This window comes from Triturus cristatus, chromosome 1_1, assembly GCF_964204655.1.
Source record: "Triturus cristatus chromosome 1_1, aTriCri1.1, whole genome shotgun sequence".
In the NCBI taxonomy this organism is placed as follows: Eukaryota; Metazoa; Chordata; class Amphibia; order Caudata; family Salamandridae; genus Triturus; species Triturus cristatus.
The window spans coordinates 272522646-272536731 of NC_140579.1; the positions used below are offsets into that span (position 1 = coordinate 272522646).

Consider the following 14086-nt stretch of genomic DNA (forward strand, 5'->3'; position numbering starts at 1 on the left):
TAGTCGGGCAACTACTCTGGCCTGTGGCGATTAGGTCATGATGGGTAAGCGTAGTCTTCGGTCCTCAACGGTCAGCACCATATAACTCCAGGGGGTAGTGACAGCCGGTAGGTAGGCTGTCAGGGTGCGGGGGCCGGGGGAGTCATCTTTCCCAGTGGGCCTGGGGCCACCCCCGCACGCACATGCGCATTAAGGCGTCACTATGCAGAAGTCTGCAGCCCCCACGTAATGGAATGTAAGGCACAGGGTGTAGGGGGGCCCGGGGGAAAGTATCCATCCGATAAGCTGTAACCCCCTGCGCAACCTTACTAGTACATGGGGACCGGGGGAACTGCCAGTCATTGACTTTGCCGTAGGCTCTAGAGGGGACACGCAGAAAGTAAATAACATGTATTGATAGATTTACGGCAGGAGTGTCTTGTGTATTAGACTGTGTTAAGGTTAGCCGTGGAATATCTGACTGTCAAAATGTATCTGTAAATGTATCTGTACTTTCTGCATAAAGTTTCTGTATATAATGTTATTAAATTTGTTATCCAAAAAGTAAAATTATCTGTGTGGTCTCACAAGTGTTACATTGAGGGTGAGGGAAATGTTATCCATAATCACAGGGTCGGTCGTTTTAGAGTAAGGGACATGGGTAAGTACCAGACCATATAAATCCTGTCTCTCCCCTTGCACTCTGCTCAATGGTGAGGCCAAACGGGGCTCTCGCGCTACTTTTGACAGAATGATGCTTGCTCTTTACACCGCTGCGGCTGGGGTGCTCTTCCTGCTTCTGCTCCTCAGTCACTTTTTCCCTTACTGGTGGCAAGATGTCTCCTTCATCCTGTGCTCCGCTGGTTCCCACATAAAGTTCCAGAGCAAAGTCAAACGCAATCCAAACCACACATTTATGGAGACCTTCACGGAGCACGTGCAGCGGATCCCGGACAAGCCATTTCTGGTGTTTGGCGATGAGGTGTACATGTACGCTCAGATGGACAGGCTCAGCAACCGGGCAGCCCGGGCTCTGCTGGAGCACAGCAGACTGCGCCCTGGAGGCTGCGCCGCCGTCTTCATGGAGAACTGCCCCGCTTACCTTTGGATTTGGCTGGCGCTGTCTAAGATCGGCTGCTCCATGGCTTGTCTCAATTACAACATCCGCTCGAAATCCCTTCTGCACTGCTTTACCTGCAGCGGGGCCAGCGTGCTCATCGCATCTACAGGTGAGTGGTTCCTCGTGAATGTCAGTCACTGATAAACGTCACCAGGATTTAGAGGAGTCGGACCTCACAAGTGTGGGCAATTTCACACTTCGTCATGCAGTCGAGAAGCGGTTCTTCACTATTTGACTTCCAATGAATCATTGCTAAAAGCTTGGGTCCCCACTGAAGCAATTACTAAAATAATACAGAAACAATCATACATCGGCAAATAACGTCATTGAAGAAATATTTATATCCATTCACAAACAAAAAACAAGCATTTGCAATGCAATAGGTCTCGTATTTTGTGAGTTAGAGCTATTAGCGTTGTAAATGAAAATGTTTTTAAGTATGTATTTTGGTTTGGAGTATTGTGGGTGTGTCGTGTGGAGTAGAATTATGTGGGTTGTATTTGAATTGTTAGTTGTGAAATTGTGTGGTGTGGAGTGTATTTGTGTAGTGGAATTATGTGGCATGGTGAAAAGATGGGGGTGAGAGCTGCACAGACTAGATAGAAAGGAAGATAGAGCGTAATAGGTAGCTTGTGCAGAAAGTGGTGAATGAACTCCAGCCAGAGGAGCAGAAAGTGTGTGAGAAAGAAAGAAAGAAGGGGATAGAAGGCTACAGACTCATACAGAGGGAGCACATGTGTATGCAGAAGACACCCTGAGAAGAGGAGGAGAGCGTGGGTTTGAAGAACGGAAACCTTGAAAAGGCACTGTAAATAAACTCTGCTTGATGAGCTGAAGTCAACCATATGAGAGAGTGTTATTGTTTGTTGTGGAATTGTGTGCTGTGGAATTGTGTAGTGTAGAGTGGAGTGGATGTGTGTAGTAGAATTATGTGGCATGTGTGCAGTGGAATTATGTGGATAGTAATCATGTGGTTTTGAGTGAACTTGAATTATGTGGAGTTGGATTGTGTTTCATTGAGTGTAAATATGTGGAATGGTATTTTGTGTTGTGTGGAGGTATGTTGTGGAGTTTAATTATGTGGCGTTATGTTGAATTTTGTGGTATGGTGTGCTATTTTGAGGTGTTGATTGGATGTATGTGGTGTGTTGGCTAAATGTGTTGTTGAGTTGCATATGTGGTCTGTTGCTGAATTATGTGATGTGGAATGGAAATTTGTAGAGTAGAATTGTGTTGCTTGGAACTATTTGATGTTCAGTGAAATTATGCTGATTGAAATTATGTGGCATGATGTGAAGTGTATTTATGTGGATTGTTGCTATGTGACAGTTGCCAGTGTCCTAGAGTGGAGTGGGAGACGTAGAGTGTCATAGACATAATTTGTTGGAGTGGGGGGAATAGAGTGTCATAGAGTTTAGTAAAGGAGAGCAGAGTTCATTGGCAGAGAGTGTTGTAGAGTGCAGTATCGTAGAGTGGTGTGAAGTGGGTTGGATTGGATTGAGGTAGTGGGGTGGATTAGAGGCAGACTAAATTCTGATAATGTACCCTTAATGTTCCATTCAAACTATAGCAGAACTCATAGTATTGCCCCACTAAAACAACAGTAACAATACTTAGTCTTTTTAAAACTGTTGCTTTATAAAATGACATTCCCTGCTGAGCAGAACTGCAACTGTCCCACTGAAAGTACAGCGATCCTATTGAGAAGAGCAGATTCAGCCCATTAAATACTCGATGACAAGTGCTCTTACAGACACACTTAAAACACAACAATATTGCCCCATTATCCCAAGTAAAATATGACTGCCCAACTAAGAAGTGGAACTACTGCCCATTAGGCCACTAGCAGTCCTGCTGAGATGAGCTACTTCTGTCTGATTTAAAGTGCGGCTTCCCCGATTTAGTGTATCCATTCACTGGGCTGCACTGCAAGCCCCCCACTGAGAAATATTTCACTGTGTAATTTAAGGCATAGCTGCAATTCTGAGAAATCAATGTTCTATCCCATTTAACGTATGGCAGCCTTACTAAGAAGTTAATGGTTTCTTGAAAAGTCCTAAACAGATGATTTTGCTTCATGCCCTATACTAGCTCAGACGGGTAAAATGGAGTTCGGAGCCCACTTTATTCTATAATCTTCCCCTGCTCTTGAGACAACACACAAGGGAAAGTTCCCTTTTAGATAAATCACACAAATGCCACTTTCACCTTTTTTGCAGTTTTTATACAAGGCTAAGTCGGCCCAAAGGCATTAGAGCGATGTACATGAGCTACAGATTGTATTAAATATCTTTTTGTTTAGGCATAGTGGAACTAAGCGATTTGCCTAGAAATTTTAAGCAGAGGCTGGGACTTGGCCCTAATTCATTCCGCAGTTCCCCAAAGTCGGCAGCGCAAGCCTTTAGGCCATGTCTCCTCCCCAACTTTTTAAGCGCTGTGATTACTTGTAATTCTTGCCTATTCCCAAAACACTCTTAGTTTGATTATGCAGGAGGAAAATATCATTAAATGCAATGTAATGAAAGACAGAGTTTACATTTCAATGTGTCACGTAACAAACAATAAGATAACTGCTGTTGTTTAACAGTATTTCATTAATGAGCCTGAAGGTGGCGTCCAAGCTTTGCAAACTGTCTGTGAACACAATAGCAAATGTATTTCCAAAGCTGGTGGATGCCCTTTCAATGTACTGTTATTTACACTTATTATTTGTTCCGAAGCAATTTACCTTGCTGGTCTTTTTATGAACTTACGTAGGTTTTGGAAGGTGACTGAAGCAAGACATCATATTACGAAAATATGACCTTTGCTAAGTGCAGCTTGTTCTGAAACTTCCAAGCAGAAAATAAACACGAACAAAGGCAGTTTAAATAAAAAGGATTTTTAAAAAAAAAAAGATTTACGGGGCTGTTGGATCAGCAGCGACATACGGGAGGTGGTGGGGGATGGAACGGGAAGATAAGGTGATTTACGCCAAACATGAAGCGCTGCAGCTGGAGCCTCAGTAAAGAAAACAAGAAGGGCTGGGCGAGAAGGGAGGGGGGAATGCCAGCAACAGAGGAGCCCGCGAAAGTGAAAGTGATCGTGATTACGATCGCTATGGAGGAAAGACACATGGCGCTGCGCGCGTGCACTCACTGTAGCTTTAGGCCACGGCAGCACTTTGAAAAGCCCACATATAAAATGTCTCTTCGAGCCTTTGGCTCACGAGACCTAACAAGCACAACAAGCAAAAATCTAAATGTTGATTTTAATGGGAAGGTAGGAGCTGCTCACTTCTAAAAGATGATGTAATGGGCTAGACTCCAGCATACCCCTTTGTCCATTTTGGGCTTGAATACCAGTGCTTCACTTGAGGCCACTAATCGTCTACACTAGATTCTGTTTGTTATATTTGTGCTGCTCAATTTTTATTTTTTATATATTAATACTTTTTTTCTGCTATTATTATTAATTTTCTAAACAGTCGCAGACCCCCCTAATCTCAGCGATCCAGAGTTTAAGAACCACTACAGTAAAGGGCGGTCCCTATGTTATGAGTAGTTATAACATCCATTCGATATCTCTTCTGCTCTGCTTTCGTGCAGCGGGGCCAGTGCATATTTTGCATCTGCGGGTGAGTTGGTCCCGAGTGCAAGCCTATTACTTCATACTCCAGAATGCCATGATTGTAAAATGAGACCCGTAGACCGGAACATGATGTTGAGACAAAGAGCTATCTGGAAACCCTTCTTGAGGAAACTTAAGTGTTCGGAAATGAAATGAAATATCCAGATGGCACATGGGTAAATAAACGAAGGGTGTGATTAATGTTAAGCTGGTGGCGCAGCGCGGGCCTAGCGCTAGCTGCGCGCAATCACAGAGACCACACCGGACTGTTAGTTGGTGCGCGACCGCCCAAACTGGGCACGCCCCTTTTATTTATAGAATACGCGTACGCCACCGTCGTGGCGTACGCACGTCATCCATGACACGAGCGCTCTAGCGGGAACTGCTAGAGCGCTGACTGCAACATCCCTATCCAACTTTGGCCAACTGAACCATGGATCAGAAGTCCCCTTTTCAGTCACTTACTTGACAGGCAAAGTCTTTGAGGCGGCTGCTTGGCGGGGGGTTTCGTCGCAGTTCATACCTGGCCGTCGCTCGGGTGTTGGTGACCGCCTGGTCATCACGCGCCGTTTCCTCGGCTTCGGAGCTGGGCCCGCCCCGGGCTACCGTCTCTTCAGGCTGGTCGGGCGGCAGTGACTGCTCTCTCACGGGGCCCCGGACATCCTCCTCGTCTTCCGACTCTGGCCGGTGTCTTGTGGCTGTGGGAATGCGTTTGAACCACGAGATGTTTCGGGTGGCTGACTCATTGCCCCGGCGAACTGTGACCATTGTCCCCTGGCGTCGTTCTACTATCCAGCTTCCCGGTTCATATCGTGGCTTGAATTTGCTCCCCGGTCGTCGGTCTTTGATGAGGACATTGTCCCCCGGCTCGAGGGCGCGCTCCCGACACCCTCTTGCCCGGCTCACCTGCTGATTTCGGTGCGCTCGCCGTTGTAGCGCTTGGTCTGCATCAAACGGTGGAGGAGCCCATCCGGGAGCCGTGGGTAGACTATCCCGGCGGGTCCCCTTCAGCATGAGGGCCCAGGGAGTTTGTTTGGTGGAGCAGTGGGGTGTACTTCAGTACTCTCCAAGGAAGCGCTGAATCTCTCGCTCGGGGTCCAGCTGTTCGGTGCTGGCAATTCGGAGGGTTTTGTTCAGTGTCCTCATAAAGCGTTCGACCTCGCCATTGGCTTGAGGCCACTGTGGGGTGATCCACCGGTGCCGTATCTCTTGGGTGGCGAGGAACTCCTTAAACTCGTGGCCTTGGAACGGCGGCCCATTGTCACTTTTTATTTCCGACGGGCGTCCGAACATGTGAAATATCTTCTCCAGCGCTGGCCCTACGAATGTGAACGCGGTGGACGGCAGCGCCTCTACCAGTGGATATTTGGAGAAATTGTCCATCACTACCAGCGTGACTCTGCCATCAGGGAGGGTCCCAAAGTCAACGCTGACTTTATCCCAGGGGTGTCTTCCGGGTTCTTCGGTTGTGATGGGGGCCGGACGCTCCGGTCCGCTGGTCATTTGACACGCTGGACAGCTCTTTACGACCTCGCCCACCAGGGCATCTAGTCCTGGGAACCACACCTTCTCCCTCATCCTGGCTTTCATCTTCTCGGTCCCTTGGTGTCCATTGTGGGCCAGAAGGGTGGCTTGACGTCGCAAGGTTGTTGGCACGACAATCCTGGTCCCCCGTAGGACTATCCCGTCTCTGGTGATGCTAAGCTCGTTGCGTACTCTCCAGATCTGCTGCAGATCTGCTCTTTCTTCCGGTGTCCACGTGTTGGCGGACTGTAGGAAATTAGCCCACGAACCTTGCAGGAGGGCTTCTTTGGTTCTGGCCATCACGGGGTCCTGTCCCGCCGCCTGCAGTATCTCTTGTATTGTCAGCACTTGTGGGCACGTTAGGGCCGCGACGAAATCGAGGTGCGCTTCAGCGTCATCTTCCTCGGTTGTCCCTTCCGGGATGTGCTCGCAAGGGCCTGGTGCCTGGACAGGAAATCGGCGGGGTTCTTGGCTCCAGGCCGGTACGTTACGTCCATGTGGTACTGTTGCAGCCCGATGGCCCATCGTTCTATCCGTGGCGGGGGGTGCAGAGCTGTTCCTCTGAACAGGGGTACCAGTGGTTGATGGTCCGTCACGACCGTGAACGGGTGTCCACAGACATACAGGTGGAAGTGTCGACAGCCCCATCGTATAGCCAGTGCCTCTCGCTCAATCTGGGAATATCTCCGTTCGGTCGCTGTGAGGGCCTTGCTTGCGTAAGCTAGTGTGGCCCACCGGCCTGGTTCTTGCTCTTGGGTGAGGACTGCACCAAGTCCTACTGGGCTGGCATCAACTATCAGCTCTGTCTTCTTTTCCGGGTCGAAGTACACCAACGTGGCCTGGTCGAGGAGCGCCGTTTTGACAGACTGGAACGCCGAGTCTTCTTGGGGTCCCCATTGCCACGGGGCGTCCTTTTTCGTGAGCTGTCGGAGCGGCTCTGCAATCGTGGCTAGGTTCGGAATGAACCTTCCACAGTATGTGGCCATCCCCAGGAAACTGCGCACCTCCGCGGCAGACGTGGGCGCAGGAGCGTCCTTGATGGCTTGTGACTTGTCCACTGGAATGCCGTCGTTTGTGAACGTGTATCCGAAAAACTCTATCCGCTGCTGGAATAGCTGGCATTTGTCTTTGTGGAGAGTGACTCCGTATTCTCTGAGGCGTGTCAGTGTGGCTCTGACCCGCCGGTAGTGTTCGTCTACGGTCGTAGAGTGAATCAGGATATCGTCGCTCACATTCATGACCCCAGGCAGGCCTTGTAGAATGTCTCTGATAGTGTTCTGGAATATTTCCGCTGCCGAAGATATTCCGAAGTTGAGTCGCCGGTATCGTCTCAGCCCTAGGTGCGTGCTGAAAGTGGTAATATACCTGCTCTCCTTGGCTAATGTTAACTGGTGATACCCTGCGTTGAGGTCCAGTTTGGAGAACCACCGCGCGCCATTCAGGTCTGCGATGATGTCATCCATGGTGGGTGTGATGTGCCTCTCCCGTTTGATGGCTTTGTTGGGGAGCCTCATGTCGATGCACACCCGGATCTTGCCTGGTTGGCGAGGTTTTTCCGCGATTACCATCGGGGACACCCACGGGGTGGGTCCGGTGACTGTCTCTATGACCCCTTGTTCCTCAAGTTTACGAAGTTCTTCCTCTACCAGAGGTCGTAGACAGAACGGGATCCGCCTGTGCTTCAGGGCCGTGGGTGTGACAGAGCGGTCGATGTGGAGTTTGACCGGTGGACGTTTGATTTTCCCCAGGCCAGCGAACAGTTCGGGGAACTGATCCAGAAGGTCGGCCGTTTGCGTGTCCTGAACTTTCCGGAGGAACACCAGGAGCCCCAGGTCCTCAGCGGCATGCCCGCTCAGGAGGGTGTCTTTCTCTTGGTTGATGATGTGCACTTCAATGGTGATCTCCGCATCCTCCGTCCCCACCGGCACTGTCATCTTCCCCAGGAGGGGCAAAGGGACGTCGCTGCCGTAGGCATAGATCCGGGCCTTCGAGGTTCTGAGCTCTGGCTTGGGCCGAAGGCGGTTGTATTGCTGCACTCCCATGACGGTGACAGACGCCCCTGTGTCGATCACGGCGTTCACCTTTGATCCAGCGACCATGATGTCACACCGAGGCTGGGGACGTCTCGTGCTTTTTAGCGCCCTGGTGAACGAGACCACGTACGTTTCTTCGTCGTCATCGGACTCCGAGTTGTCTTCCTGTAGGGCTTGTGCGTGCCGCTGCCCTGCGTCGGCCTTGGAGGAGAGGGACAGGTAGGACAGTTGCCTCACCATGCCTCTTGTGGGCCTCTTCCCTCGAGCATCCTTCCTGGTGGCGCGCTTCCTGCAGACGGAGGAGAAGTGGTTCAGCGTACCACAGTTCGTGCACGTCTTCCCTTTTGCTGGGCAGGTTTTCCCTTGGTGTTCTTCATACCCGCAGTAGTCGCACTGCGTCGGGGTTGACTGCCTGGCTGCTGGTCTGCGTTTCTTCTCGTTTGTCCGCACTGCGTCTGCGCGCTCCGTTTTGACGGTCACGCTTGGCCCTGGGCCTTGCGTAAGTGCTTGTTCCATCTCTTCTGCCCGTGCGTCGGACAGGTCGTGGGAACGGGCTAGCACTAGGATGTCGGCCATGGGAATGTTCGGTTGGCGGAGGATGAGGGTCCGCAACTTCTTACTGCGGATGCCGTAGATTAACTGAGCCCTGATCTCCTCCTTTGCGCGGTCGCCGACCAGGTGGGTGTCCGCCAGCACCCTCAGCCGTGCGTGAAATGCGTCAACTGACTCCCCCTCCTTTTGCTTGGCCTGGCGCATTTTGAACATCTCGATATCCGGGTTCGTCTGGGGGTCAAAATGTGTGTTCAGGGCCGTCACAGCTGCATCATAGTCGTCTGCATTACCAGTGTTCGGGAGATGCTTGAACAACAGGTAAACCTCCTCCCCTGCGTAGTGAAGAAGGAGTGACCGCTTCACCGCGCCATCCGTCTCCCGGGAGCCGATGAAATAGTTGTTTAGACGCCCAATCCATGTGTGCCAGCGCGGTGCGGCGGTCGCCGGGTCAGCCGACTCACTAAACGGAGGCAGGACACCTGTGGGTGGGTGGAACGGGTGGGCAGGAGGCGGCGCGTTGTCATCTGCCATGGTCTTGCAGCGGGGGAGACTCCGGGTAGCTGGTGCACAGCAAAGGGCCTCTCAGCAGCACAGCCAGGGCTACAGGCAGTGGGTGGCATGTGGGCTGTGCCAACAGCAATGGAAGGGACACGCTCAGGGCAAGGCCAGAGGGCAGGGATCTTCGTCTGCCCAGGCGCGTGGTCAGATGGGTGGTGTACACGTGCTCACCGTGTAGTTCAGGCCCGTAGCGTGACGATCGCCGGAGCAGGACAAGCTCGAGGGCCATAGGCGCGCGATCGCGGGTCTGCCGCGATGCGCTCAGCAGGGGTGCTGTGAAGGGTGCACACGGCGGGTTCGACCGCCTCGTCGCCACTGTTAAGCTGGTGGCGCAGCGCGGGCCTAGCGCTAGCTGCGCGCAATCACAGAGACCACACCGGACTGTTAGTTGGTGCGCGACCGCCCAAACTGGGCACGCCCCTTTTATTTATAGAATACGCGTACGCCACCGTCGTGGCGTACGCACGTCATCCATGACACGAGCGCTCTAGCGGGAACTGCTAGAGCACTGACTGCAACATCTAAGGGAAACAACGACTGCACATTCCTATAGGGCTAATGCACATGTGCAAAGCACACGGCACAAGCTACAACTAAAAGAGCTCTATAATCACCCGCAACCACGAAATGTGTATTGCACATCTCAGTGAAGTAATCAATGTTTACCAAATAAATAACCCCCACCTCTTCGAGGTGGTATCATTATACACAGCAACACTCAAAAACAATTTGAAAAGTGAACTTTGGGTGGCGTCTGGTACTTTATAAAACCCATTGCTAAATGGCTGCTCATAAGATGCTGAAAAAACCTTTCGGTGAACCTATAAATCTTCTTTCTAACTCAATGGTGTTCTTAGTGTCTCTCTTCGAAAACTGTTAGAGCTCTGAAGTGGCGCTGGAACAATTTTCAGAGTGGGGTGCTGCCATCGATGGCACATCATTGAAGTCATAGGCATTGTCAAAAATCAAGCTTCACACAAAGAATAAGTATAGCAAACAGGCCACGCCCATTCAGCACGAGATTGGCATGGGTGTGGTATGTAGCTGGTGGTACATTTTGGAGAATATGTAGCAAATATATTAGTGGTGTGCTAGTACACTGTCATTTACAGACAGCACATTTTCTATTTAAATGACCCGCACTGACATGGAGTATTACTGATAAAACCACAAGCAATAATGTGTGAAAATTTGGTTTCAGCAAATACGCCTTGGACGTCACCCAACTAAAGTGCCTGGATTTGTTTTGATCGCTTTAAAATCTTTGTTTCAAACACACGTCAGAATTACAATTTTTTCTTCTTTATTTATGCTTTCCTAACTGCTGATATATTTTGAAATATTTGTACAATCCATTCAAATTAGGTATTAAAATGTTGTATATTTTTTTAAAAAACCTTTCCTTTTACGCTTCCTGTACTCCAAAAAGATAGGTCGGTCACTTTACAAAATGCTTTAATTTTTCAGTTAGTGAAAAAAACAATCTACATGTTAAAAGAATAAGCAGCAATTTGTAACAAGGCAGAGCCTGACAACTGAACTCTGTCTTTCCACGCCACGATAAAAACTAAATTCAAAGGCAAGGTCTTTATTCCTCATTAACCTTCTGAACTCCAGAATGGCTGTTTTGGGGGTGCTACAGCACCCACGCTCTCCTGCTTTCAGTTCCGGCCGCAGAGACTGTGGCTGTGAAAAACACAATGACCAGGGATGCCGCATTCGGCGTTATCGTCCCTTCATGGCATGGAGGATTGCTGTAGATGGCTTCTATATTTTTACCCCAGACTGTCTTTGAAATGCATTTGGAGCTGTTCCGCCACACCTGCCCTTTTAAACTTTGTTTGTTCAGGACGTACCAACCTTCGCCCTCCTCTCGCGCTAACAGCTGCAATCTTATAAATCATTAACAGGGTGTAGGGCCTTGACGTCAACCCGCCTGTCACATAGCTTCCAAATTCTAAGAGAATAGTCCGACTAAATTCCCAAATCTCATTTCACATCATAATGGTGTTTTATTTAAGACAAAAAGATAAAAGCCCGGCTAAAACTACAATTTCATAGTCGAACTGACTTTTTCTGAACTAAAGCGTCAACCTTCATGGGCTTGTAACATGGATATTTCAACCGGTTTATGGGAATTTATTGGAATGGTGACTGACATTTTCAAAATTAAATCAACATTGGTGCCTCTGCAGTGCGCACGCGGTAAGGCAGGATGTAGAGTAAACGGCAGTCATGATGTTTCCCTAAAACAGATCCATACAACAAGAACTAACAAGATAACTCATCGAATCAAACCCTGCTGCTGACATCTGCTGTGAAGTACTGGTCCCAAATTCAAATCCTGCTGTGGTCAAATAAGCTATTCATTCTTCCTGATCGATGTGAACACTAGCATCACACTGGGTAATAGTAAAATCTGGAGTCCAGATAGCATACAATCTGCACAAACTGTGTCGTTATAGTTCTATATAAAGCAAGTAATTATTAATGGTCATGGCAGCCAGCTTTCAGAGGAGTAGGAAACGTCCGCTTGGAATTAGGGATGAGGTCTGGTCTGATTTGGACCCCCCAACTGTCCCTGACGGCACTTGGGTGCCGATTCCGATCCGTTAAAACCCGGGTACGAATGGTCGTACGGAGCGTATTCTCCGTCCGACTCGTACCCGGGAAAACCACCTTACAAACCCGCAAGTACGATATGTACGGAAATACCATTTCCGTACGAGTCGTACAAAACACCGACCGGCAAAAAAATACCCACAATTCCGATCCGGGACATCGCGTACGTGACGTCCGGACGGAGTCAGGCAACGTTTTACGGACCAGCAAGTACGATCCGTGCCCACGTCACTCCGCACCGCTCATTTTTTACGGCAGCCAAAAACTCCCGGGAAATTGAGGACGACGCGAAGAAGGAGCATCGGTACACGACGGACAGCCATGGACCCCATCCTACGTGTCATCCCGGCCCTCCTAGCCTACGACCTGGTGCACAGAAACCGACGCAGACGCCGCAGAAGGTCAGACCAACACCCAGGGGCAAAGGGGGGGGGGGCGAGGGGCAGGAAACATAACCCCCACCTAATGTAAAACATATATATCCTGCACATAAATTACCTCCATGGTCTGGTCACTTCGGGGGGCGTGTCCACCAATTCCACGTACTGCCACAACGGAAGTGGATGTGGATGCGTACCCGTCACCACTACAATGGTGGTACGGCCAGTACCCACACCCCCAGAGCGTGGGTACGGTCCGTACCACCATTGTAGTGGTGACGTAGGGGTACACGTGGTACGGACCGTACCCACGCTCTGAGGGCATGGGTACAGGCTGTACCACGCGTACCCCTACGTCACCACTACAATGGTGTTACGGCCCGTACCCAAGCTCTGGGGGCGTGGGTACGGCCCGTACCACCATTGTTGGGGTGACGTAGGGGTATGCGTGGTACGGACCGTACCCACGCTCTGAGGGCATGGGTACGAGCCGTACCACGCGTACCCCTACGTCACCACTACAATGGTGGTACGGACCGTACCCATGCCCTCAGAGCGTGGGTACGGCCCGTACCCCTACGTCATCCCAACAATGATGGTACGGCCCGTATCCACGCCCTCAGAGCGTGGGTACGGGTCGCACCACGCGTACCCCAACGTCACCCCAACAATGATGGTACGGCCCATACCCACGCCCTCAGAGCGTGGGTACGGGCCGTACCCCTACATCACCACAACTATGGTGGTACGGCCCGTACCCACGCTCTGAGGGTGTGGGTACAGGCCGTACCCCTACGTCACCCCAACAATAGTGGTACGGGCCGTACACACGCCCTCAGAGCGTGGGTATGGCCCGTACCACCATAGTTGTGGTGATGTAGGGGTACGGACCGTACCCACGCTCTCAGAGCGTGGGTACGGACTGCATCACGCGTACCCCTAGGGCACCACTACATCAGTGATACAAGGCGTACACACGCCACAAATGTTGTCATAGGGCCTGGTGCAGCATCTAACCAGTATATTGGGGGGTGTGTATGCCCAGGAGAGCAGTGTACTGCACCAAGGGTGCAGGCGGGTGGGTGGGTGTCTGCCTAGGATTCACATCAGTGGACAGAGACATGTGAGGGGTGGGTGCATATCACTCCCAGCAGTGCCCAGACATATGAGGGGTGGGTGCCTATCACTCCCAGCAGTGGACAGAGATATGTGAGGGGTGGGTGCATATCACTCCCAGCAGTGGACAGAGATATGTGAGGGGTGGGTGCCTATCACTCCCAGCAGTGCCCAGACATATGAGGGGTGTGTGCCTATCTCTCCCAGCAGTGGACAGAGACATGGGGGTGGGTGCAGAGGAATACCTGCAGTGGACAGAGACATATGAGGGGTGGGTGCATATCACTCCCAGCAGTGGACAGAGATATGTGAGGGGTGGGTGCTTATCACTCCCAGCAGTGCCCAGACATATGAGGGGTGGGTGCCTATCACTCCCAGCAGTGCCCAGACATATGAGGGGTGGATGCCTATCACTAGGGGTTTGTACATCATCCTCAGATGACCACAACTCCATGGGTGTATGAACGCATCCACAATGTGCGACTATGTTGAGAGCGCCATAACAACACATCACTGACAGCAGTGTCCCACTCCCATGAGGATGGATGTCCTTCCCCACTGCATGACACACCACATGTGTGTGTGATGACAAA

At 50.7% G+C, this 14086-nt stretch overlaps 1 pseudogene; it reads left to right on the forward strand.

Moving 5' to 3' along the window:
* The first annotated feature begins 730 nt into the window (after positions 1 to 730).
* Positions 731 to 14086, forward strand: part of LOC146870124 (long-chain fatty acid transport protein 2-like) — a 782555-nt pseudogene continuing 769199 nt past the window's right edge.